Here is a 24,416-nt window from a genome sequence, read left to right as displayed (position 1 = left end):
ATAGAAGCCTCAGAATTATTTAACACAAAAGAAAAGGGAGCCACTATCCTGATATACTGACTCCCACCAGTCACTGGTTAAGTGATGATGATCTTAGAATGCTTGTATTCTCTGGCATGTCTGGCCTGCTGTGGACAAAGCAGAGGATGAGGTTGCTACTAGAGAAAACACTCAGAAAAGTAAATGTAGGTGCTGACTTTTGTAAGCCAGGCCAAGTCTGCTTATGGAATGGGAAAGAAATGTGAGTTTCTTCCACATTGGGATCCTCAAGAAAGTTACTGTATTTTGTTTTTCCTCCAAAGGGTTTATCACAATGCCCGATGCAAAGAAGGTATGAGTATTTTTTCTAAGCCAAATAATTGAGAGGATAAAGCAATTATATGTTTAAGAAATCATACATACATTCACTACGAGTACTTTAGGATGACTGTGAAATGGAGTTTATGAGGAAATCTGAGCAAAGTGTTGAGTTTCCTGAGTGCGGCATTCTCTGGAGCTTCAATATCAAATTATATAAAATGAGTTCTGCCAGTGAGAAAGATAGTTTAGACCTCTGAAAGTCAGTCTTCTAGTTGAAGAAGACCAAAGAGGTAAAGTGAGGAACAACACAAAATATCTAGGAAACATCTCACTTTCTAAAAATCACAATGTGAATGGTTCATTTTTTCAAAAATCACATGGAAAATGAAAAACATTTCTTAGAAAATAGAATGACTTTCCAAAAGATACAGTGGAATATAGAATATAAAAGTATCAGAAAATAATGATGAGATAGTTTTACTTCTAGGGGAATAGTTATCCAAATGATAAGTGAGTCTCAATATATTTCAGATAAAAATATTCTGAAAATTATATGACAAATATTTCACCCATTTTAGGACTGGTGTGGTGCGGCTGCAACATTTCTCTATTTATTCTTCTGATCTCAGGCAACTTCACTGATTAAACTTTCTTGAAGAAAGAAAAATTTCTCTACTTTCTTGGTCACTAACTATTTACTACGTCTTTGGAGGGAACAGGTAAATCAACTTGGATGTAAAGAAAAGCTTGTTCCATCTTTGGAAAGGGGCAAATAGAGATGATGGAATCAGTGTCAAGTTTCTTATGGCTGCTAATGATAAAGTCAGAAGTTCTTAATTTGGACAGCATATTAAATTTTCAATATGTCATTGAGTGTGTTAGATGTAACATAAATTATCTTGCCAACTTTATCTCATTTAAAGTTCTTTGACACCAATGCTCAAAGTACATCTCATTGTGAAACAGACTGAAACTATTTTGTTTACCCTTGATTTTTTAAAATTCTTCATCTTGGTTTTGTCAAGCTTGTTTCTGCCATCTGTCTGTTACTTGAAAGACATTGGCAGCTATAAGGTCATCATCTTCTCACAGATATGCCTGGACTGACATGCACTGCTCACCAGCTGAAGCACTGTTTTCTTCAGGGATCCAGGTAGAGTGGCAGATTTATTACCTGTTCCCTGAAGCAGTCTGCTTCAAAGTGGAAATGAACTTGGGAGCTCAAGATGTCCAGCACACCAACAACATTTGCCTTACATTGACAACAGCAATAAAGTATTTTCTCCTTTTAACAAAAACATCAGGAAAATGTAGCATTTGTATTACAGTAACACATTCCCTGAAATATCTGTTCATCAGACAGACTTGCTTTCTTTGTCTTTTGCCCATCTTTGTAATTGCTGTGTCTGAATTTTGTTCCTATGAACTTAGCAGTTACATTAAATGAATAGAGAGTTGACCTTTACTCCCACAATGCTTTTTCAAGGACTTATGACTAACAGCATGGAAGAAATATGTACTTTATCATGACTGTTTCAAGGGAGAATTCCAATATGATATTTCATTAGTTTTAGTAGTGCAATTATGATGATTGCAGTTACAGCTCTGTTCAAGTGTTGCTTCTGGTGCTGTTTCTTCTGACAGAATTTTCCTCAAGTACACTCCTTAGGTCTCTGTGTTTGTAGAAGAGGATGAAGAATGAATGGTGACCTTTTCACTCTGTCAGATAGCGTCCTGTTTCTCACTGAGTTTCATGCTTTTTAGCTTTGAGTCTTCAAACCAAAAATTACTGAAAGATTTTTTTTTTCCCAGACTAAAGTCCACTAACCATCACAAGTCCAAATATTGTAAAAAAAAAAAAAAAAAAAAAAAAAAAAAAAAAAAAAAAAAATCAGTGTCTTACCTTATACTTTTGTTTTATTGAGCCAGCAAAGCTAAGCATTTTTTTTTATTTTACTGAGAATTTTGTCTTCCCTTTTGAATGCAAATGAAAGTAATGCACAATCTCCATAGAGATACAATAAAATTATTAGTTGGTGATTATCTTTGATTTATGAGAGAAAATGAGTGTGTGTATGAGCGCGTGTGTGCGTGCATGCAAGTAAAAATGCACAATTTTAAGAAAGTGAGAGATATAGGAATATCTTACAAGCAAAGAAATTAGAAAGTGATGACCTTAAAGCTAAATGGGGCCGGGTGCGGTGGCTCACGCCTGTAATCCCAGCACTTTGGGAGGCCGAGGTGGGTGGATACAAGGTCAGGAGATCGAGACCATCTTGGCTAATGCAGTGAAACCCTGTCTCTACTAAAAATACAAAAAATTAGCCGGACGTGGTGGCAGGCGCCTGTAGTCAGGCGAATGGCGGAGAATGGCAGGAGAATGGCGTGAACCCGGGAGGCGGAGCTTGCAATGAGCTGCCATCGCGCCACTGCACTCCAGCCTGGGCGACAGAGCGAGACTCCGTCTCAAAAAAAAAACAAAAACAAAAACAAAAACAAAAACTAAATGGATCCAGTGGACTTCCCAATAAACAATGTAAGTGAAATGAATTTATGAATCTCAGCAGATTCCTGAGGTCCTGTAGCAAGTGAAACAAAAGTCATCTCTGATTTGACAAATATAGGTCCCCTTGACTGGGGAGATTATTTAACAGACCACCTAGCGCTTTCCTTATAAATGCCTCTGAATGTGCTGAGTACTTGTCAGTAGTGACTGAAAAAGGAGCACAAGCAACAATGGAGATAAATATTTTTCTCAGGGCACCATTTCCTATGATTTCCCAGAAACCCCTTTAAGTTTAAAAATGAAAAAAAAATCTATGTCAGAGGCCTCATTTACAAAAAGAAGATAGATCTCAATCAGTTCTTCCCCATTTATTCTCAATTACTTTCATTGCAGTTATTAAGCTATGGTTGACTATGAGCAATCCCAAATGTAATTTGTTCTGTATCCTGGGATTTAGATTATATCACAATAAAGAAGAGTTTCTAAGACTATGTAGAGAATGGCAGAATAACTACACCCACTATAGTTTTAAAAAAATGAAATGTATAAATGATTATCCAGTCAGATTTGGAATTGTATAACCAGCCACTATCAAGAGCTATTGTGCTGAATTCTTAGTGTATTAATTTTGTAGGGTTGCAACGTAAATTACCAAAGATCAAGAGGCTTAAACAACACAAATTTGTTTTCTCATATTTCTGGAGGCTAGAAGTGTGCAGTCTAGGTGTCAACAGAACCATGCCCTTTATGAAGACTTTAGGATCCTTCCTTGCCTCTATTTTCTGCTAGTAGCCAGGAATCCTCAGCCTTTCTTGGCTTGTAAATGCATTACTTACCTCTGTCTTCATAGGATTTTCCTCTATGTCTTCACATCACCTTCCTGGTGTGTATGTCTCTGTGTCCAAATTAACTTCATTTCATAAGGGCATCAGTCACTGGATATAAGGCTCACCCTTAATCCAATATGTTCTCATTTTAACTTGGTTACATCTGTTTTTGGCAAAACACTATTTTCAACTAAGTTCTCATTCTGAGGTTCAAGTAGAATGAATTTTGAGGTGGCACTCTTCAAACCAGCGCCTGTGCTAAGTAGGAGGAAACAGTAAAGCTACTAATAATTTATTTTGTTTCAAAAGACACCTTGGGAATTATCCTCTGTAAGAAATCAAGGGCATACGATGTTTACAAAAGCGGCAGCAAGACAGGAGGGCTTTTATATTCTATATCTGATTTTCTTGAAGGCAACGTAAAGCCATCAAATGGTTTCTAATCAGGGAAGACAGTTATTGATGCTTATTTTCGTAAATTTATTCTCTTTGAACGTAATAGTAAAAAAGTAGAGGCAGCAAGTTTGGAAAATTTATTGAAGACCTCCATGGTACAAGAAAAGAGAGGTCAGTACTTCAAGGAAAATAGAAACTCAGGGGTACATATACTTAGTAGCAAGATAATTTGAACATTTATCCTCTGCAGTATATATCGTAGAGAGGAGAAATTTGAAAATATGTGAGAGAAAGTGAATAGGCAATATAAGAACAAAGATACACATGGTTGACTTACACTATACAGCAAACTCTTTTTTTTTTTTTCAGAATGAAGACGATGTCAGAGGGTTAATGCAAATGCAAATTTTTATAGTAAAGCTGGAGAAACTGAGAGAATTGTGTCTCTGTGAAACCGGAAGCAAGGCTGAGTGCATAAGTGCCATGTTTGATGTGAGCCAGCCAGACAAAAATGAACAAAGTAGACACAACCCTTGTCAATTTAAGAATTTACAACTGGCCGGGCGTGATGGCTCAAGCCTGTAATCCCAGCACTTTGGGAGGCCGAGGCGGGTGGATCACGAGGTCAGGAGATCGAGACCATCCTGGCTAACATGGTGAAACCCCGTCTCTACTAAAAATACAAAAAAAACTAGCCGGGCGTGGTGGCGGGCGCCTGTAGTCCCAGCTACTCGGAGGCTGAGGCGGGAGAATGGCGTGAACCCGGGAGGTAGAGCTTGCAGTGAGCCGAGATCACGCCACTGCACTGCAGCCTGGGCGACAGAGCGAGACTCCGTCTCAAAAAAAAAAAAAAAAAAAAAAAAAAAGGCCGGGCGCGGTGGCTCAAGCCTGTAATCCCAGCACTTTGGGAGGCCGAGACGGGTGGATCACTAGGTCAGGAGATCGAGACCATCCTGGCTAACACGGTGAAACCCCGTCTCTACTAAAAAATACAAAAAACTAGCCGGGCGAGGTGGCGGGCGCCTGTTGTCCCAGCTACCCAGGAGGCTGAGACAGGAGAATGGCCCGAACCCGGGAGGCGGAGCTTGCAGTGAGCTGAGATCCGGCCACTACACTCCAGCCTGGGCGACAGAGCGAGACTCCGTCTCAAAAAAAAAAAAAAAAAAAAAAAGAATTTACAACTTTGCAGAGATACAATTATAGGTAATCTTAAAAAGTAAGGTATGTCACAGAAATACATGGCAAAAAGGTAAAATTCAGTTTGAGATAGTCAATGAAGCAGAATTTAAACTAAACCTAAGGAATGCATAAGAGTAACTATCAAAGAAGTATACTGTGTAGGAAAGAGTATTCTACAATAGGAAACAGCATGAGCAAACCCAGGAGAAAATTTATATGGCAGTTTCAAGGAATTGAAAGAAATTCAGTGTGGGTGATTTACTAACTCTAAGAGATATACTGAGAAATAATGCTAAAGTGGAAAATAAGCAGACCAGACAATGGAACAAAAAATAAGTGGACCAGACAGTGTTGGCAGCTAGTTTAAGTTTAGACTTTATTTTAAGGAGAGATGATAGACCATTGAAATGTTTTATGTAGGAACATAAGACTTTAAGAGTAACATATTAAAGGGTGGCTGTTGTTGCTTGTATAAAATGTATTAAAGGAGATCAAAAATGAAGTGGGAGGGAAGAGTTTGGAGTCAACAGCAATAATCCATGTGAAAGATACTGGTAGATGTAATCAGAATAGTAGACATGAATATAAGAATAGATAAGTTTTAGGTATATTTTTAAAACAATGATTTATTTAGGAAATATTTAGGATTAACTTAGGAATTATTTAGAATATTTAGAACAGTAGTTAAGTGAGGCAAAAGACAATGATGAATCAGATATCACACTCAGACTTCTGATTTGCACAGGTCGATTGATGCTGGAGCCATGCACTGATACATGAAGTTGGAAAGATAATAAACACCACATGAGAAATGTGGCTTTTAGGATATATGAGAAATATTCACATGGAGTTTTCCTAAACTCTAGATGAGTGCTATAGGCTGGAGTTAGTATTTTGGCAATTATCTAGAACATGGAAAGTTACACAATGGAAGGGCAGGAAAGAATGTGTAGAGTGATGAGGAAAAGAAGCTAAGAACTGAACCCTGTTAAGTTAAATATTTAAAGCAGAGTAGATGAAGAATAGAAAGCAAATACATGGAGAAAGATCAAAGATAGCTGAAAGTCTTAGAATGTGTGATTTAATAGCAATAAAAATAGACTTCTTCAAAAACAGGCATATGCTTAGCTGAAAGGTTAAGTAAAATAATCCATGAGAAAAGTACATTTGGATTTTGATACAAAAATGGAATTAGATGTAAATGCGGAGTAGACTAAAAGAATGTAAAAGTGAGAAAGTACAGGTAGGCAATTGTTTCAAAAAGTTTGGCACTGTAGATTATTTCTTTCTATAGCTTCATATATATTTATTTCAGATATCTTTTTCGTTATTTTATATATATATATTAGCTAGATGAAGCTGTTATGAAAGAATGTTTTTGAATTTGATATAGTACTTGTATTGGTCCTGTTTTATTACACTAATTTATCAATTCTAATTTCTTTCACTTTTCTAGATACATATCATGCCATCTAAAAATAATGATCATATAGTCTTATTAATTTTAATATTTGCTCTTCTTAGTTTCATTTGATAAAACGCTTCATTGATTATGACTTCAAAAACAATATGAAATCAAAATGAGGAATGGATTATCCAAGATGGCTGGCTCATGGACTGATTGATTGTCTAATCTTTGAGTAAAGGAAATTATTGAATGTCCTAATTATAGTCACAAGGCTTTAAGCCTTTGACATAAGTAGTTCTTCCCATTTGAGGCACTGTCTGGTTACCAACTCACTGCATTGAGAAGTCAATGACAGTCTGTTCTCCCCAGAGACTTAATAATCTGGACACTGTCTTGAGATAACATTTTTCCTTTACTTATTGAAAAACATTCTTTTTTTATTAATTTGCTAAGTTATTTATTTTTTTTTGAAAAAATTTAATAGTATGGAAGAGTTGACAGTAGTCATTGCTTTCTCCCTATACCTTCAGCCCTATTCTCTTCTAGATAAGAGTTAATTTCAATAACTGAAAATCAAATCACATTTATAAGCATTGTTTACTACAGAGCCTATTAGTTTTTTTAAATTATATTTTCTTCTTCGAAATTTTTATATCACAATACCTGTTTCACATAAACAAAATGACTCAGGGTAAGTTAATTATTTTCACTTGAGCTCCACACTTAGCTCAAAATCTTGCCACTTCGATTTTTCATATGAAACCTCAACATTTTTCTCCTAGAGTTAATAATTATTTATTGTTTTTGATGCTGATGGAATTTAATGATTATTTTTAATCTCTATTTGATTTATCTCTTTTAGAATATTTATTATTTCCTTCCTTCTAGCTGAGGGTTCAGTTTGCTCATCTTTTGCTAATTCTTTAAAGTGTACAATTAGTTTATTCATTTGAGATATTATTTTTAATGTATGTATACACAGTTACACATTTCCCTCTCGCTACTGCTTTCAATGAATCCTATGTATTTTGGTATGTTTCATTTTATTATAATTCATCTAAAAGTATTTTTAAATTTCCCTTGTGATTTCTTCTTTGACCTGTTGTACTTTTAGAGTATGTTAATTTCTACATATCTGTGTTTTCCAGTTTTCCTTATGTCATTGATTTCTAGCTTCATTCCATTGTTGCCTGAAGACATTCTGTGTATGATTTCGATATTTCTGAATTTTTTAAGACTGGTTTTCTGCCTGAACATATAGTCTATTCTGGAAAATGTTCTGTCTACTCTTGAGAACAATGTGTCTTCTACTGTTTTTAGATGTAGTATTCTGTACATACCTGCTAGGTTCAATTGACTGATAGTGTTGCTCAAGTCCTCTATTTTCTTTGTCTTTTATCTTTTTTCTTTTTTTATTTGTTTTACATTTTAATTTTTTTTATTATTATACTTAAGTTCTAGGGTACATGGGCACAATGTGCAGGTTTGTTACATATGTATACGTGTACCATGTTTGTGTGCTGCACCCATCAACTCGTCAGCACCCATCAGCTCGTCATTTACATCAGTTGTAACTCCCAATGCCATCTCTCCCCCCACCCCCTCCCCATAATAGGCCTCAGTGTGTGATGTTCCCCTACCCATGTCCTAGTGATCTCATTGTTCAATTCCCACCTATGAGTGAGAACATGCAGTGTTTGTTTTCTGTTCTTGCGAAAGTGTGCTGAGAGTGATGGTTTCCAGCTGCACCCATGACCCTACAAAGGACACGAACTCACCCTTTTTTATGGCTGCATAGTATTCCATGGTGTATATGTGCCAGGTTTTCTTAATCCAGTCTGTCACTGATGGACATTTGGGTTGATTCCAAGTCTTTGCTATTGTGAATAGTGCTGCAATAAACAACGTGTGCACGTGTCTTTATAGCAGCATGATTTATAATCCTTTGAGTATATACCCAGTAATGGGATGGCTGGGTCATATGGTATTTCTAGTTCTAGATCCTTGAGGAATCGCCATACTGTTTTCTGCAATGGTTGAACTAGTTTACAATCCCACCAACAGTGAAAAGTGTTCCTATTTCTCCACATCCTCTCCAGCACCTGTGGTTTCCTGACTTTTTAAAGATTGCCATTCTAACTGGTGTGAGATGGTATCTCATTGTGGTTTTGATTTGCATTTCTCTGATGGCCAGTGATGATGAGCATTTTTTCATGTGTCTGTTGACTGTATGAATATCTTCTTTTGAGAAGTGTCTGTTCATATCCCTTGCCCACTTTTTGATGGGGCTGTTTGTTTTTTTCTTGTAAATTTGTTTGAGCTCTTTGTAGGTTCTGGATATTAGCCCTTTGTCAGATAAGTAGATTGCAAAAATGTTCTCCCATTCTGTAGGTTGCCTGTTCACTCTGATGGTAGTTTCTTTTGCTGTGCAGAAGCTCTTTAGTTTAATTAAATCCCATTTGTCAATTTTGGGTTTTGTTGCTGTTGCTTTTGGTGTTTTAGACATGAAGTCCTTACCCATGCCTATGTCCTGAATGGTATTACCTAGGTTTTCTTCTAGGATTTTTATGGTATTAGGTCTAACATTTAAGTCTCTAATCCATCTTGAATTAATTTTTTTAAGGAGTAAGGAAAGGATCCAGTTTCAGCTTTCTACTTACGGCTAGCCAATTTTTCAGTACCATTTATTAAATAGGGAATCCTTTCCCCATTTCTTGTTTTTCGCAGGTTTGTCAAAGATCAAATGACTGTAGATGTGTGGTATTATTTCTGAGGACTCCGTTCTGTTCCATTGGTCTACATCTCTGTTTTGGTACCAGTACCATGCTGTTTTGGTTACTGTAGCCTTGTAGTATAGTTTGAAGTCAGGTAGCGTGATGCCTCCAGCTTTGTTCTTTTGACTTAAGATTGTCTTGGCAATGTGGGCTCTTTTTTGGTTCCACAGGAACTTTAAAGCAGTTTTTTCCAATTCTGTGAAGAAACTCATTGGTAGCTTGATGAGGATGGCATTGAATCTATAAATTACCTTGGGCAGTATGGCCATTTTCACGATATTGATTCTTCCTATCTATGAGCATGGTATGTTCTTCCATTTGTTTGTGTCCTCTTTGATTTCACTGAGCAGTGGTTTGTAGTTCTCCTTGAAGAGGTCCTTTACATCCTTTGTAAGTTGGATTCCTAGGTGTTTTATTCTCTTTGAAGCAATTGTGAATGGAAGTTCATTCATGATTGGGCTCTCTGTTTGTCTGTTACTGGTGTATAAGAATGCTTGTGATTTTTGCACATTGATTTTGTATCCTGAGACTTTGCTGAAGTTGCTTATCAGCTTAAGAGGATTTTGGGCTGAGATGATGGGGTTTTCTAAATATACAATCATGTCATCTGCAAACAGGGACATTTTGACTTCTTCTTTTCCTAACTGAATACCTTTATTTCCTTCTCTTGCCCGATTGCCCTAGCCAGAACTTCCAACACTATGTTGAATAGGAGTGGTGAGAGAGGGCATCCCTGTCTTGTGCCGGTTATCAAAGGGAATGCTTCCAGTTTTTGCCCATTCAGTATGATATTGGCTGTGGGTTTGTCATAAATAGCTCTTATTATTTTGAGATACGTTCCATCAATACTGACTTTATTGAGAATTTTTAGCATGAAGGGCTGTTGAATTTTGTCAAAGGCCTTTTCTGCATCTATTGAGATAATCATGTGGTTTTTATCTTTGGTTCTGTTTATATGCTGGATTATGTTTACTGATTTGCGTATGTTGAACCAACCTTGCATCCCAGGGATGAAGCCCACTTGATCATGGTGGATAAGCTTTTTGATGTGCTGCTGAATCCGGTTTGCCAGTATTTTATTGAGGATTTTTGCATCGATGTTCATCAGGAATATTGGTCTAAATTCCCTTTTTTTGTTATGTCTCTGCCAGGCTTTGGTATCAGGATGATGTTGGCCTCATAAAATGAGTTAGGGAGGATTCTCTCTTTTTCTATTGATTGGAATAGTTTCAGAAGGAATGGTACCAGCTCCTCCTTGTACCTCTGGTAGAATTCAGCTGTGAATCCATCTGGTCCCGGACTTTTTTTGGTTGGTAGGCTATTAATTATTGCCTCAATTTCAGAGCCTGCTATTGATCTATTCAGGGATTCAACTTCTTCCTGGTTTAGTCTTGGAAGAGTGTAAGTGTCCAGGAAATGATCCATTTCTTCCTGATTTTCTAGTTTATTTGCGTAGAGGTGTTTATAGTATTCTCTGATGGTCATTTGTATTTCTGTGGGGTCGGTGGTGATATCCCCTGTATAATTTTTTATTGCATCTATTTGATTCTTCTCTCTTTTCTTCTTTATTAGTCTTGCTAGCAGTCTATCAATTTTGTTGATCTTTTCAAAAAACCAACTCGTGGATTCATTGATTTTTTTGGAGAATTTTTTGTATCTCTATCTCCTTCAGTTCTGCTCTGATCTTAGTTATTTCTTGCCTTCTGCTAGCTTTTGAATGTGTTTGCTCTTGCTTCTCTAGTTCTTTTCATTGTGATGTTAGAGTGTCAATTTTAGATCTTTCCAGCTTTCACTTGTGGGCATTTAGTGCTATAAATTTCCCTCTACACACTGCTTTAAATGTGTCCCAGAGATTCTGGTATGTTGTATCTTTGTTCTCATTGGTTTCAAAGAACATCTTTATGTCTGCCTTCATTTTGTTATGTACCCAGTAGTCATTCAGGAGCAGGTTGTTTAGTTTCCATGTAGTTGAGCGGTTTTGATTGAGTTTCTTAGTCCTGAGTTCTAGTTTGATTGCACTGTGGTCTGAGAGACAGTTTGTTATAATTTCTGTTCTTGTACATTTTCTGAGGAGTGCTTTACTTCCAACTATGTGGTCAATTTTGGAATAAGTGTGATGTGGTGCTGAGAAGAATGTATATTCTGTTGATTTGGGGTGGAGAGTTCTGTAGATGTCTATTAGGTCTGCTTGCTGCAGAGATGAGTTCAATTCCTTGATATCCTTGTTAACTTTCTGCCTCATTGATCTGTCTAATGTTGACAATGGGGTGTTGAAGTCTCCCATTATTATTGTATGGGAGTCTAAGTCTCTTTGTAAGTCTCTAAGGACTTGCTTTATGAATCTGGGTGCTCCTGTATTGGGTTCATATAGATTTAGGATAGTTAGCTCTTCCTGTTGAATTGATCCCTTTACCACTATGTAATGGTCTTCTTTGTCTCTTTTGATCTTTGATGGTTTAAAGTCTGTTTTATCAGAGACTAGTATTGCAACCCCTGCCTTTTTTTTTTTGTTCTCCATTTGCTTGGTAGATCTTCCTCCATCCCTTTATTTTGAGCCTATGTATGTCTCTGCATGTGAGATGGGTCTCCTGAATATAGCAAACTGATGGGTCTTGACTCTATCCAATTTGTCAGTCTGTGTCTTTTAATTGGACCATTTAGTACATTTACATTTAAGGTTAATATTGTTACGTGTGAGCTTGATCCTGTCATTGTGATATTAGCTAGTTATTTTGCTCATTAGTTGATGCAGTACTTTCCTAGCATTGATGGTCTTTACATTTTGGTATGTTTTTGCAATGGTTGGTACTGGTTGTTCCTTTCCATATTTAGTGCTTCCTTCAAGTTCTCTTGTAGGGCAGGCCTGGTGGTGACAAAATCTCTAAGCATTGCTTATCTGTAAAGTATTTTATTTCTCCTTCACTTATGAAACTTAGTTTGGCTCAATATGAAATTCTGCGTTTAAAATTCTTTTCTTTAAGAATGTTGAATATTGGCCCCCACTCTCTTCTGGCTTGGAGAGTTTGTGCCGAGAGATCTGCTGTTAGTCTGATGGGCTTCCCTTTGTGGGTAACCCGACCTTTCTCTCTGGTTGCCCTTAAGATTTTTCCCTTCATTTCAACTTTGGTGAATCTGGCAATTATGTGTCTTGCAGTTGCTCTTCTCGAGGAGTATCTTTGTAGCATTCTCTGTATTTCCTGAATTTGAATGTTGGCCTGCCCTACTAGGTTGGAGAAGTTCTCCTGGATATCCTGAAGAGTGTTTTCCAACTTGGTTCCATTTTCCCCCTCACTTTCAGGCACCCCAATCAGATGTAGATTTGATCTTTTCACGTAATCCCATATTTCTTGGAGGCTTTGTTGATTTCTTTTTCCTCTTTTTTCTCTAGACTTCTCCTCTCACTTTGTTTCATTCATTTGACCTTCAATCATTGATACTCTTTCTTCCAGTTGATCGAGTCGGTTACTGAAGCTTGTGCATTTGTCACGTATTTCTTGTTTCATGGTTTTTATCTCTGTCAGTTCATTTATGGCCTTCTCTGCATTGATTATTCTAGTTATCCATTCTTCCATTCTTTTTTCATGATTTTTAGCTTCTTTGCGCTGGTTACATAGTTCCTTCTTTACCTCTGAGAAGTTTGATTGACTGAAGCCTTCTTCTCTCTACTCATCAAAGTCATTCTCCATCCAGCTTTGATCCATTGCTGTCAATGAGCTGCATTCCTTTGGAGGGGAGATGCGCTCTGATTTTTTGAATTTCCAGCTTTTCTGCCCTGCTTTTTTCCCATCTTTTTGGTTTTATCTGCCTTTGGTCTTTGATGACGGTGACGAACTGATGGGGTTTTGGTGTGGGTGTCCTTTCTGTTTGTTAGTTTTCCTTCTAACAGTCAGGTCCCTCAGCTGTAGGTCTGTTGGAGATTGCTTGAGGTCCACTCCAGACCCTGTTTGCCTGGGTATCAGCAGTGGAGGCTGCAGAAGGTAGAATATTGCTGAACAGCAAGTGTTGCTATATGATTATTGCTCTGGAAGCTTTGTCTCAGGGTGTACCCTGCCGTGTGAGGTGTGAGGTGTCGGTCTGCACCTAGTGGGGGATGTCTCCCAGTTAGGCTACTCAGGGGTCAGGGACCCACTTGAGCAGGCAGTCTGTCCGTTCTCAGATCTCAGCCTCCATGCTGGGAGATCCACTGCTCTTTTCAAAGCTGTCAGACAGGGTCATTTACCTCTGCTGAGGTTTCTGCTTCTTTTTGTTTAGCTATGCCCTGTCCCCAGAGATGGAGTCTACAAAGACAGGCAGGCCCCCTTGAGTTGTGGTGGACTCCACCCAGTTCATGCTTCCCAGTGGCTTTGTTTACCTACTTAAGCCTCAGCAATGGTGGGCACCCCTCCCCCAGCCTTGCTGCTGCCTTGCAGTTAGATCTCAGACTGCTGTGCTAGCAATGAGGGAGGCTCCGTGGGTGTGGGACCCTCCCATTCAGGTGTGGGATATAATCTCCTGGTGTGCCATTTGCTAAGACACTTGGTAAAGCACAGTATTAGGGTGAGAGTTACCCGATTTTCCAGGTATTGTGTGTCTCAGTTTCCCTTGGCGAGGAAAAGGGATTCCCTATCCCCTTGTGCTTCCCAGGTGAGGCAATGGCTCACCCTACTTCAGCTCTTGCTGGTCTGGTTGGGCTGCACCAGCTGACCAGCACCAATTGTTCGGCACTCCCCAGTGAGATGAACCCGGTACCTCCATTGAAAATGCAAAAATCACCCGTCCTCTGTGTCACTGGTGCTGGGAGCTGGAGGCTGGAGCTGCTGCTATTTGGCCATCTTGCTCCAGGAACTTCAAGTCCTCTATTTTTTTAATGATCTTTTGCTCTTTTGATCCATTATTAAAAGTGCAATATTGTTTGGTAGTAGTGAAAAAACACTGCCGGGCGCGGTTCACGCCTGTATGTTTGGGAGGCCGAAAACCAAATCGAGACAAAACACTAAAAATAAAAAAAAAAAATTAGTGCTGGGCGCGACAGGGGCGGGCGCCTGATGTACTCGGGAGACAAGGAGAATGGCGTGAACCCGGGAGGCGGAGCTTTGATTGCGCCACTGCACTCCAGCCTGGGCGACAGTGCGAGACTCCGTCTCAAAGAAAAACAAACAAACAAAAAAAGTGCTGTGACATTGATGTCTCCAACTCTTATTGTAGAACTGTCTCTTTGTCTTTCCATACATTTTGAGGGATATATTGTTAGGTCTCTACTGGTAACTCTATTTAACATAATTTGTCAGAAGACCCTTTCCTAAACAAGTAACTCCTTATTCTCTGTCACCCTGCTACTCAAAGTGTGATAAACAGTCCAGCATTTGTATATCCCTGGGAGACTATCAGAAATGAGGATATCAGTCTTCACTTTGGACCTATTGAATCAGAATCTACATCTTAACAAGACCCGTAGATGACTTTTGTCAAAATTCAAGTTTGACCCAGTTTTTTTTTCTGTCCCCTAACTGTTTTTATCTTTTTAAATAGTACATGTCGCTTCCTCATATTTATGTATAAACTTGTAATTTCGTTCGTCGATTGTCTTCCTCTATAAGAACATAAGCTCATTGGGAACAGAACTTCCTTCGTTGTGTTCCCTTCCAAATCACAATCCCTGGTCCAAGTAGGTGCACAATAATAATTGTTGAATAACTGGAGGAAAGAATGAATGAGTTAAAACATCTCTTGATGTTCCCATTGGAACCCCTGCTTTTTTTTGTTCTCCATTTGCTTGGTAAATCTTCCTCCATCCCTTTATTTTGAGCCTATATGTCTGCCAGTCAAGCATTTAGTCCATTTACATTTAAGGTAATTATGATTGGTTATTTTGAAATGGTACATTTTGGCATGTTTTTGCAATGGCTGGTACTGATGTAAATGACGAGTTGATGGGTGCAGCACAGGGCAAGAATATGAATGATGCACATGTTAAAAAAGTATAATAATAATAAATAAATTATCTCTTGAATGAGTAAAAAGTTCAAATGACCTTCCATTGCCCTTAGAATGTCTTAAATCTTCTGTTATCTTCTCCTGTCACACTCCTTTCCTCATTATTTCTCAAGCACACTGGACTTTTTGAGTCCTTGAATATATCATAATCTTATCCACCTCAGGTCCTTTGGGTGTGATGGTCCATCCTCCTAGAGTGCTCACCTCTCCCCTCTTTAGAGGTCTTATTTCTGTCCCTTATTTAGCTTGAAACATCTTTCTTGATCAGATCGAACAAGATTATGCTATCTATCTGTTTCCCTGAATTTATTCACTGCAGATTTTATCTCAATTAAATTTATGTTTTAACGTTGCATCTCCAGCTCCAAAAGAGAAAAGATGTACTTGTTTAATTTACTAATGTAACAATATTTACTAGGCTAAGAATATATATTTTATTATACTTATAAAATTAGAACTATATTTGGCTTATATTTAATCATGTATTTTCTGTAACTATTGAGGAATATATTTATTTTTATTGGTATGATGAATAATATTTATAAATTGTTTTCTTTATTTTGAAGTATTCTGTTTTCAGAGTAAATTCCATTTGAACATGATGTACTGTCAAACGTTTGCTTAATTACAAGGGTATATTCTGAGAAATGTGCCATTAGGTGATTTCATCACTGCAAACATCATAGAGTGCACTTACACAAAACTAGATGGTGCAGACTACTACACACTTATGCTATACGGTATAGACTATCGCCCTGAGGCCACAAATGTGTTTATATTACTACTTTACTAAATACTATAGGTAACTGTAACACACTGGTAAGAATTTGTGTACCTAAACCTAGAAAAAATATAGTACAAATTTGCTATTATTGTCTTATGGAACCACTATTGTATATATGGTCCATTGATGACTGAAATGTTGTTATGGAGCACATGACTATATTATAATGTGATTATTAGTTGTGTTTTCTATTATAAACAACAATTCTAAGTTATATTAGCATGACTTGTTTTCTCATGTTGTTTTCTGTGTAAAAATATTTTTTATTTATCTATGTAGTAAACATTCATACATGTATGTATTCTTCCTTCAAATGAATTGTGAAGACACAAATTGTATCTTCCAACACCTCCTACTGTTTAGCTAAATAGATTTTTAAAGATATTTTCCATTTCTGATGGGGCAAGTAGTACATTGTTTATTATTACACAAGTTGAGTTCAAGGAAACTCAGTTTAAATTCCAACTCCAAAACTAATAAGCAGTGTGACCATAAGTGATTACTTAATTGTTCTAAACTTCTGTTTCCATTTCTAAAGATAATACCTATTGTGTTATTGTTCTGTAAAAATTCCATGAAATAATACATGTTTGTTGGTTAGAATTTCTTGACAGAGTAAGTAAGCCTTCAATAAACGGGATGTTGTTATTTAGCGGTGTACCTCAATGGGAAATATTTATGAATGTTTCTAAAACTCTTTTGAGAGTGCTCTCTCTACTTGCACTGCCAAATCAAACAGAATAATTTGTACTTTCTTACTTTATATAGATCATGATGAACCATGGCTAAGTCAAGTAAGCTTTCCAAGTACCTGATTAATATTTTCCTATGTTCCTTACACATTTAGACGTCAAATATGAGTAAATCTAAGCATGGTCCTTGGTTAAAAAAACAAATGACAGAAAAACACTACACACACGCATTGTAAAACTATGCCTACTTTTGCATGGCTTAGAATGGAAATGTGGAGAAATGTGCTGAAGATGGAATATGGAAAATGTCTCATTTTATCTGGTTCTTATTTCTTTCTTAATTTCACTCAACTCAAGCATGATTAGTATTTGATTATCCTTTCAAGTGTTGATTAGAAAATTTCATCTTCTAGTTTTCATTAAATGAGACTGAAGGATAAAATGACATAGTTTCATGGGCATCATATAAGTAAATTGTGAGTCTAAGCTATTTGAAATAATTTATAAAATGCTTTTAATGCACTTAGTATATATTATATAGTTCAGTGATGTTGCCTTTGTTCTTGCTTCCTTTCCTAATTGAATTAGTGTAGATACTGCAGGGAACTCATGAGTGAAAGGGATCAGGGGTATATATTTCCAAATTTTCTGATCAATTGGCCAAGTTGTCTTTTCATATTGCATATCATTTCAGTGCTCTGCTATTCTTCTAAGAGTTTCCCTTCTCCATCTTGCTATAAATATTGGAATTTTCATCATTTTAAAATTTCTTTTTGGTAGTTTTCTCCCAAAAGGCTAAGCAACTTAGAGAGACAATACAAATCAGAAAAGGGCAGGACAGCTGCTATGAACTGTAACACTGGACACTGGGAATTGTGTTTTCTCTGGGAGACAGAGGGATTCATTTTTGACATAATGTGTCTGATATAAATTGACAATAGAAATGAGTGAAATACCCAGGAATCACTGATGCTTAACTGTTCTTCTCCTGCCCAACTGTGAATAATAATTTATTCCCTGGATTGGTGTTTATTCCCTGATTAAGTGAGAGCTTGACCTGATTTAGTAGGAAATCCCATCCTAGCAAGGAGAATCTAGAAATAATTTGCTCCTCTCTCACTGACTTTTTGGTGTACCGAAGGTTAGAGTATTGTCAAAGGTAAACCCACAAAACGTCTTGGTGAGCAGTGTGTCCAAAAACCTACCTTAATCTCTGGTTTCACTTAAATAGATTGTGATGCTTCAGCCACATGAACAATAATCCTTGCTTCAAGCTGCCTTAAATAAGAAAGCTATTTATTATCTCATGTATCAGAAAATCAAAAGTTAGGATGGTTTGGAGGTTTATTTAATTCAGTGGCTATTATCCACAAGGATCCAGGTTATTTTCATGTCTCCACTCTGCTGGCCTCAACACTGGTTTTATCATCAGGCATAAAGCAAAGCTACAACACTTTCAGATATCCTGTCCATATCCAAACATCAGAAAATAGAAGATATAGTATCTCTTAATGAGGATATCACTTTTAATAACTTAAAATATTTTTAGAATCTACTCCAGCAGTCTCCCTCTCATACATCTACTGGTGAGAACTGGGTCATATACCCATTTTTTAAACCAAAAGTTGGCAAGAGGAATGGGATGGGACTGTATTAGAACAATGATGCCCAACGATTGGTCTAATGTTTATTGAATGGTGCTCAACATGCTCCTTTGGACTTAGTGTGTACATATTGGGTAATTCCTAGTGACTGCTGTCTTCTAGATAGTTTTTTCTAAACTTGGTAGAAGCCCTCCGCCTAAGTATGTCAGAAATAACCTTTCCAGCCCCATTCCATCAGTAAGGACCTTGATAGCCCTTTTGATGAAACTAAAAGAAGTGAGAACAAGAGAACCGTGTGATGACGGGAAAAAAAATGTTGAAATAGAAAGTAGTTTACTACTGCCTTTTTGAGTGTTTTGTATCTATTGGAACAATTAAGAAAACTAGTTAACTTTTGCTCTCATTGTGTTTGCTGCTACTTTATGGAAAGGTGAGCAAATATATGTACATTGATGGATTTTTAAAAAATATATAAAAGACCATTGAAACAGAATGTTATGATTTCATAAACAGGTATCCAATTGTATAGTAATATTTTAAATAGAATGATGACTTATTTAAAAATATTTCTTTGGAATGAATAATAATTCTCTGTAATGCTATCCAAAAAATGTTTTATGCTATAGCAAAATATTATGTGGTTTTTATTTTTAAAATTTATTTTTATTTTTACTTTTTTATTTTTATTATTATACTTCAAGTTCTAGGGTACATGTGCATAAGGTGCAGGTTTGTTACATATATATACTTGTGCCATGTTGGTGTGCTGCACCCATCAACTCGTCAGCACCCAACTCGTCATTTACATCAGGTATAACTCCCAATGCAATCCGTCTCCCCCACCCTCCCCATAACAGGCCCCCGTGTGTGATGTTCCCCTTCCCATGTCCTAGTGATCTCATTGTTCAATTCCCACTTATGAGTGAGAACATGCGGTGTTTGTTTTCTGTTCTTGCGAAAGTTTGCTGAGAGTGATGGTTTCCAGCTGCGCCCATGTCCCTACAAAGGACACAAACTCATCCTTTTTGATGGCTGCATAGTATTCCATGGTGTATATGTGCCACATTTTCTTAATCCAGTCTGTCACTGATGGACATTTGGGTTGATTCTAAGTCTTTGCTATTGTGAATAGTGCCACAATAAACATACGTGTCCATGTGTCTTTATAGCAGCATGATTTATAATCCTTTGGGTATATACCCAGTAATGGGATGGCTGGGTCATATGGTACATCTAGTTCTAGATCCTTGAGGAATCGCCATACTGTTTTCCATAATGGTTGAACTAGTTTGCAGTCCCACCAACAGTGTAAAAGTGTTCCTATTTCTCCACATCCTCTCCAGTACCTGTGGTTTCCTGACTTTTTAATGATTGCCATTCTAACTGGTGTGAGGTGGTATCTCATTGTGGTTTTGATTTGCATTTCTCTGATGGCCAGTGATGATGAGCGTTTTTTCATGTGTCTGTTGGCTGTATGAATGTCTTCTTTTGAGAAATGTCTGTTCATATCCCTTGCCCACTTTTTGATGGGGTTATTTTTTTCTTGTAAATTTGTTTGAGTTCTTTGTAGGTTCTGGATATTAGCCCTTTGTCAGATGAGTAGATTGCAAAAATGTTCTCCCATTCTGTAGGTTGCCTGTTCACTCTGATGGTAGTTTCTTTTGCTGTGCAGAAGCTCTTTAGTTTAATTAGATCCCATTTGTCAATTTTGGCTTTTGTTGCTGTTGCTTTTGGTGTTTTAGACATGAAGTCCTTGCCCATGCCTATGTCCTGAATGGTATTACCTAGGTTTTCTTCTAGGGTTTTTATGGTATTAGGTCTAACATTGTGGCTTTTAAAATACACTAAATTCTGGCTGGGTGCAGTGACTCACACCTGTAATCCCAACATTTTTGGAGGCCTAGGTGGGTGGATCACCTGACGTCAGGAGTTGGAGACTAGCATGACCAATATGGTGAAACCCTATCTCTACTAAAAATACAAAAATTATCTGGGTGTGGTGATGTGCGCCTGTATTCCCAGCTACCTGGGAGGCTGAGACAGGAGAATTTCTTGAACTGAGGAGGCAGAAGTTGTAGCGAGCTGAGATTGCACCACTGCACTCCAGCCTGGGCAAGAGAGTGAGACTCTGCCTCAAAAATAAAAATAAAAATTAAAAAATAAAATGCACCAAATTCTTTCTATTATTCCCATCTTAAACACAAGTAAGGCTGGGTGCGATGGCTCACGCCTGTAATCCCAGCACTTTGTGAGGCCAAAGTGGGAGGATCACCTGAGGTCAGGAGTTCTAGACCACCTTGGACAACATGGTGAAACCCTGTCTCTACTAAAAATACAAAAATTAGCTGGACGTGGTGGTGCATGCCTGTAGTGCCAACTACTTGGGAGGCTGAGACTGGAGAATTGCTTGAACCCAGGAGGCAGAGGTTGCAGCGAGCCAAGATCATGCCACTGAACTCCAGCCTGGACAACAAAGTGAGACTCCATGTCCAAAAAAAAAAAGGATACAGTTTATGTATACGCCATGTTTATAGTTAATTTTTATGTATGGTGTGATATAGTCATTATCTTTTATATGTATATGGAGTTGTTCATATACCATTTGTTGAAAAGGTTATTTTTTTTCTTCATAAGGTACTCTCCTGGCTTTTCAAAAACCAATTGTCTTTGAATGTCTCTTTCTGGTCATTATAATCTGTTTCATTAATTAATATGTTCAGACTTATGCCAGTACCATGGTGTCTTGATTACTGTAGCTTTATGGTTTAAAATTCGGTAGCAAAATTCTCTAATTTTGATTTTTTTATCTTTTCAAAATTGTTTTCCCTATTCTAGAAACATTTCACACTTCTATTATTAACTTTAGAATCAGTATGTTAATTTCCACAAAAGTCTTCTGGGACTTTGAGATTGTGTTTTATTTCTAGATGAATTAGAAGGAAATTACACTTTAATAACATCAAACTTTCCATGAATATAGTATATATTTCAATTTATTTATATTTAGTATATAATCCATGAATATAGTATATATTTCAACTTATTTAGGTTTTCTTTAAATTTTCTCAGATATGTATTGTAATTTCCTATGTATAGATCTTTCACATATATTTTTTAAAAAAATATAACTAAGAATTCCTTGTTTACATGATATTTTTGAAATAATGGTTTAAAATTTATTTTCTAATTGCTTGTTTCTAAAGTAGAAAATACACCTGATTTTTATATATTTCCTTTGTATTCTGAGATATCACTAAATTCTCTTATTAATTTTGATAGCAGTATACCCTTGTTTGTTTGTTTGTTTTTGAGATGGAGTCTCGCTCTGTCGCCCAGGCTGGAGTGCAGTGGGCCGATCCAGCCTCCCGAGTAGCTGGGACTACAGGCACCCGCCACCACGCCTGGCTAATTTTTTTTATTTTTAGTAGAGACAGGGTTTTACTGTGTTAACCAGGATGGTCTTGATCTCCTGACCTCATGATCCGCCCACCTTGGCCTCCCAAAGTGCTGGGATTACAGGTGTGAGCCACCACTCCTGGCCATAGCCTTTTAAACCATATGTGATCTGTCCATCTTCCTTTGTAAGAAGATTAGCTTTCTCCAGACTCTAAAGTGTACTTTAGAATTCTCCTTAAGTCTAATTCATCAGAAATTATTATAGCTTTCCTCACATACTGTTTCCCTCTACCTTCTTATAAGCCTCCAAAATTATGAGATCTATTGCTCATATAATATATATATACATATTTTAACAGCAATCTGTAAGCTACTTGAAGCAAAGATTCATCCAGATCCTAAAAATTCCCACCTCTATGGCACTCTTAAAAATAACTTAGCCCTTGAGTCATCCTTATGATAATGAAAAAATATAAACACCCTAATGATGTTGCTAAAATATTAAACAATTTTGCATCATCCTTTAAGTGACAAAAGAATGCAAATTCCTCCAGATAATTATCCAAACACTTCATGAAATATAGTAACCAAAAAAATGTATAATATTTCTTTAGAAGGCCTCGGCCTTCTAAAGTGCTGGGATTGCAGGCATGAGCCTCCGTACCAGGCCATAAACTGTATCTTTAATAAAGCATAGGCCTAAACTAAAACTTGAAAAATATGTAGAAGAATTTTTTTTTTTTAGCTAGGGATAGGATAAGGGTGTTCACACAGAATTAAAATATAAATACATCTTTAATAAAGCATAGGTCTAAACTAAAACTTCTTGAAAAATATATGAGAAATTATTTTTTAGCTGGGAATAGGAAAAGGGTGTGTACACATAATTAAAATATAAATACAGATATAAAATACAAAATATAAAATATAAAACCTGAACTTAAAAAATGGACAAATTGATAAAAGAGACCTTAGCAAAATTAAAATATTTCCTCTGTAAAATATATGTTGGGGAGGGGCTTCAAGATGGCTGATTAGCGGCATCTGCTATTTGCCTCCTCCATAAAGAAGAACCAAAATAGCAATTTGATAATAACATTTTGAATATATCATTGAAGAGAACACTAAAATTCAAAAGAGAATTGAAAGGGAAAACCTAAGGCAAGGAAGAAGAGGGAAGTGAGAGAGCTTGCTAGACCAAAATCATCTGCAAGCCTGGAGATGCTCCCCAATGTGGATAAAGGGAAGGTGATGGATCCTTAGAGCTCTGTAGTCCCAAGGAAGAATCCTGCAATCCTATCCACAGGAAAGCCCTTCAACCTTCGTGGGCCTTGAGACTAACATAAGGAGCTGTCTGGAGACTCCATGATGAAATTGCTCCAGAGGGAGATCACAGTGGGCTGCACACACCCCTGAGTCTTAGGCAGCTACTGTATAATGCCATTTTATGATCCCAACCCACACCAGACTGCATCAGGCTCTGGGCCCAACAGTCCTTGCATATTCTCATTCTTAGAGCCTCACTGACTTCCTACACTTATAGCTACCACCACAGCTGGCTGCTGTCACCCTGGTTGAAGCATGAGACATTAGCAGCAACCCAGCTGCCCCAATGTATTAGTCTGTTCTCACACTGCTATAAAGACATAACTGGACTGGATAATTGATTAAAAACAAATAGGTTTAATTGACTCACAGTTCCCCATGGCTGTGGAAACCTCAGGAAAATTACAGTGATGGCAGAAGGGGAAGCAGGCATGTCTTACATGGTGACAGACAAGATGGAGTACGTGTGAGAGTGCAGGAAAAATTACCATTTACAAAACCATCAGATCTCATGAGAATTCACTCACTATCACAAGAACAGCATGGGGGAAATTGCCCCCATAATCCAATCACTTCTCTCCCTTGACAGGTAGGGGTTAAAATTCGATACGAGACTTGGGTGGGGACACAGAGTCAAACTATATTATTTCACCCCAGCCCCTCCAAAATCTCATGACCTTTATATATTTCAAAACCAATCATGCCTTCCCAACAATCACCCAAAGTCTTTTCTCATTCCAGCATTAACTTGAAAGTCCAAGACCAAAGTCTCATCTAAGACAAGGCAAAAGCCTCTTTTACCTAGAAGCTTGTAAAATAAAAAACAAGTTAGCTATTTCCAAGATAACAATGGAGGTAAAGGCATTGGATAAATGCTCCCATTCTAAATGGGAAAAATTGGCCAAAACAAAGGGGCTACAGGCCCAATGCAAGTTCAAACTCCAGCAGGGCAGTTATTAAGTCTTAAAGCTCCAAAATAATCTCCTTTGGCTTCATGTCTCACATCCAGATCACACTGATACAAGAGGTGGGCTCCCATGGCCTTGGGCAGCTCTGCTCCTGTGGCTTTGCAGTGTAATCCCTGCACCCTCATGTTGAGTGTCTGAAACTTTTCCAGGTACATGGTGCAAGCTATTGGTGGATCTACCATTTTTGGGTCTGGAGGATAGTGACCCTCTTCTCACAGCTCCACTAGGCAGTGCCCCAGTGGGGACTCTGTGTTGGGGCTCCAACCCCACATTTCCCTTCCAC

The sequence above is a fragment of the Macaca thibetana genome, chromosome 4 (genome assembly GCF_024542745.1).
Source record: "Macaca thibetana thibetana isolate TM-01 chromosome 4, ASM2454274v1, whole genome shotgun sequence".
NCBI classification, from domain to species: domain Eukaryota; kingdom Metazoa; phylum Chordata; class Mammalia; order Primates; family Cercopithecidae; genus Macaca; species Macaca thibetana.
The sequence above is the reverse complement of the archived record's forward strand: the minus strand, read 5'-3'. Positions refer to the sequence as shown.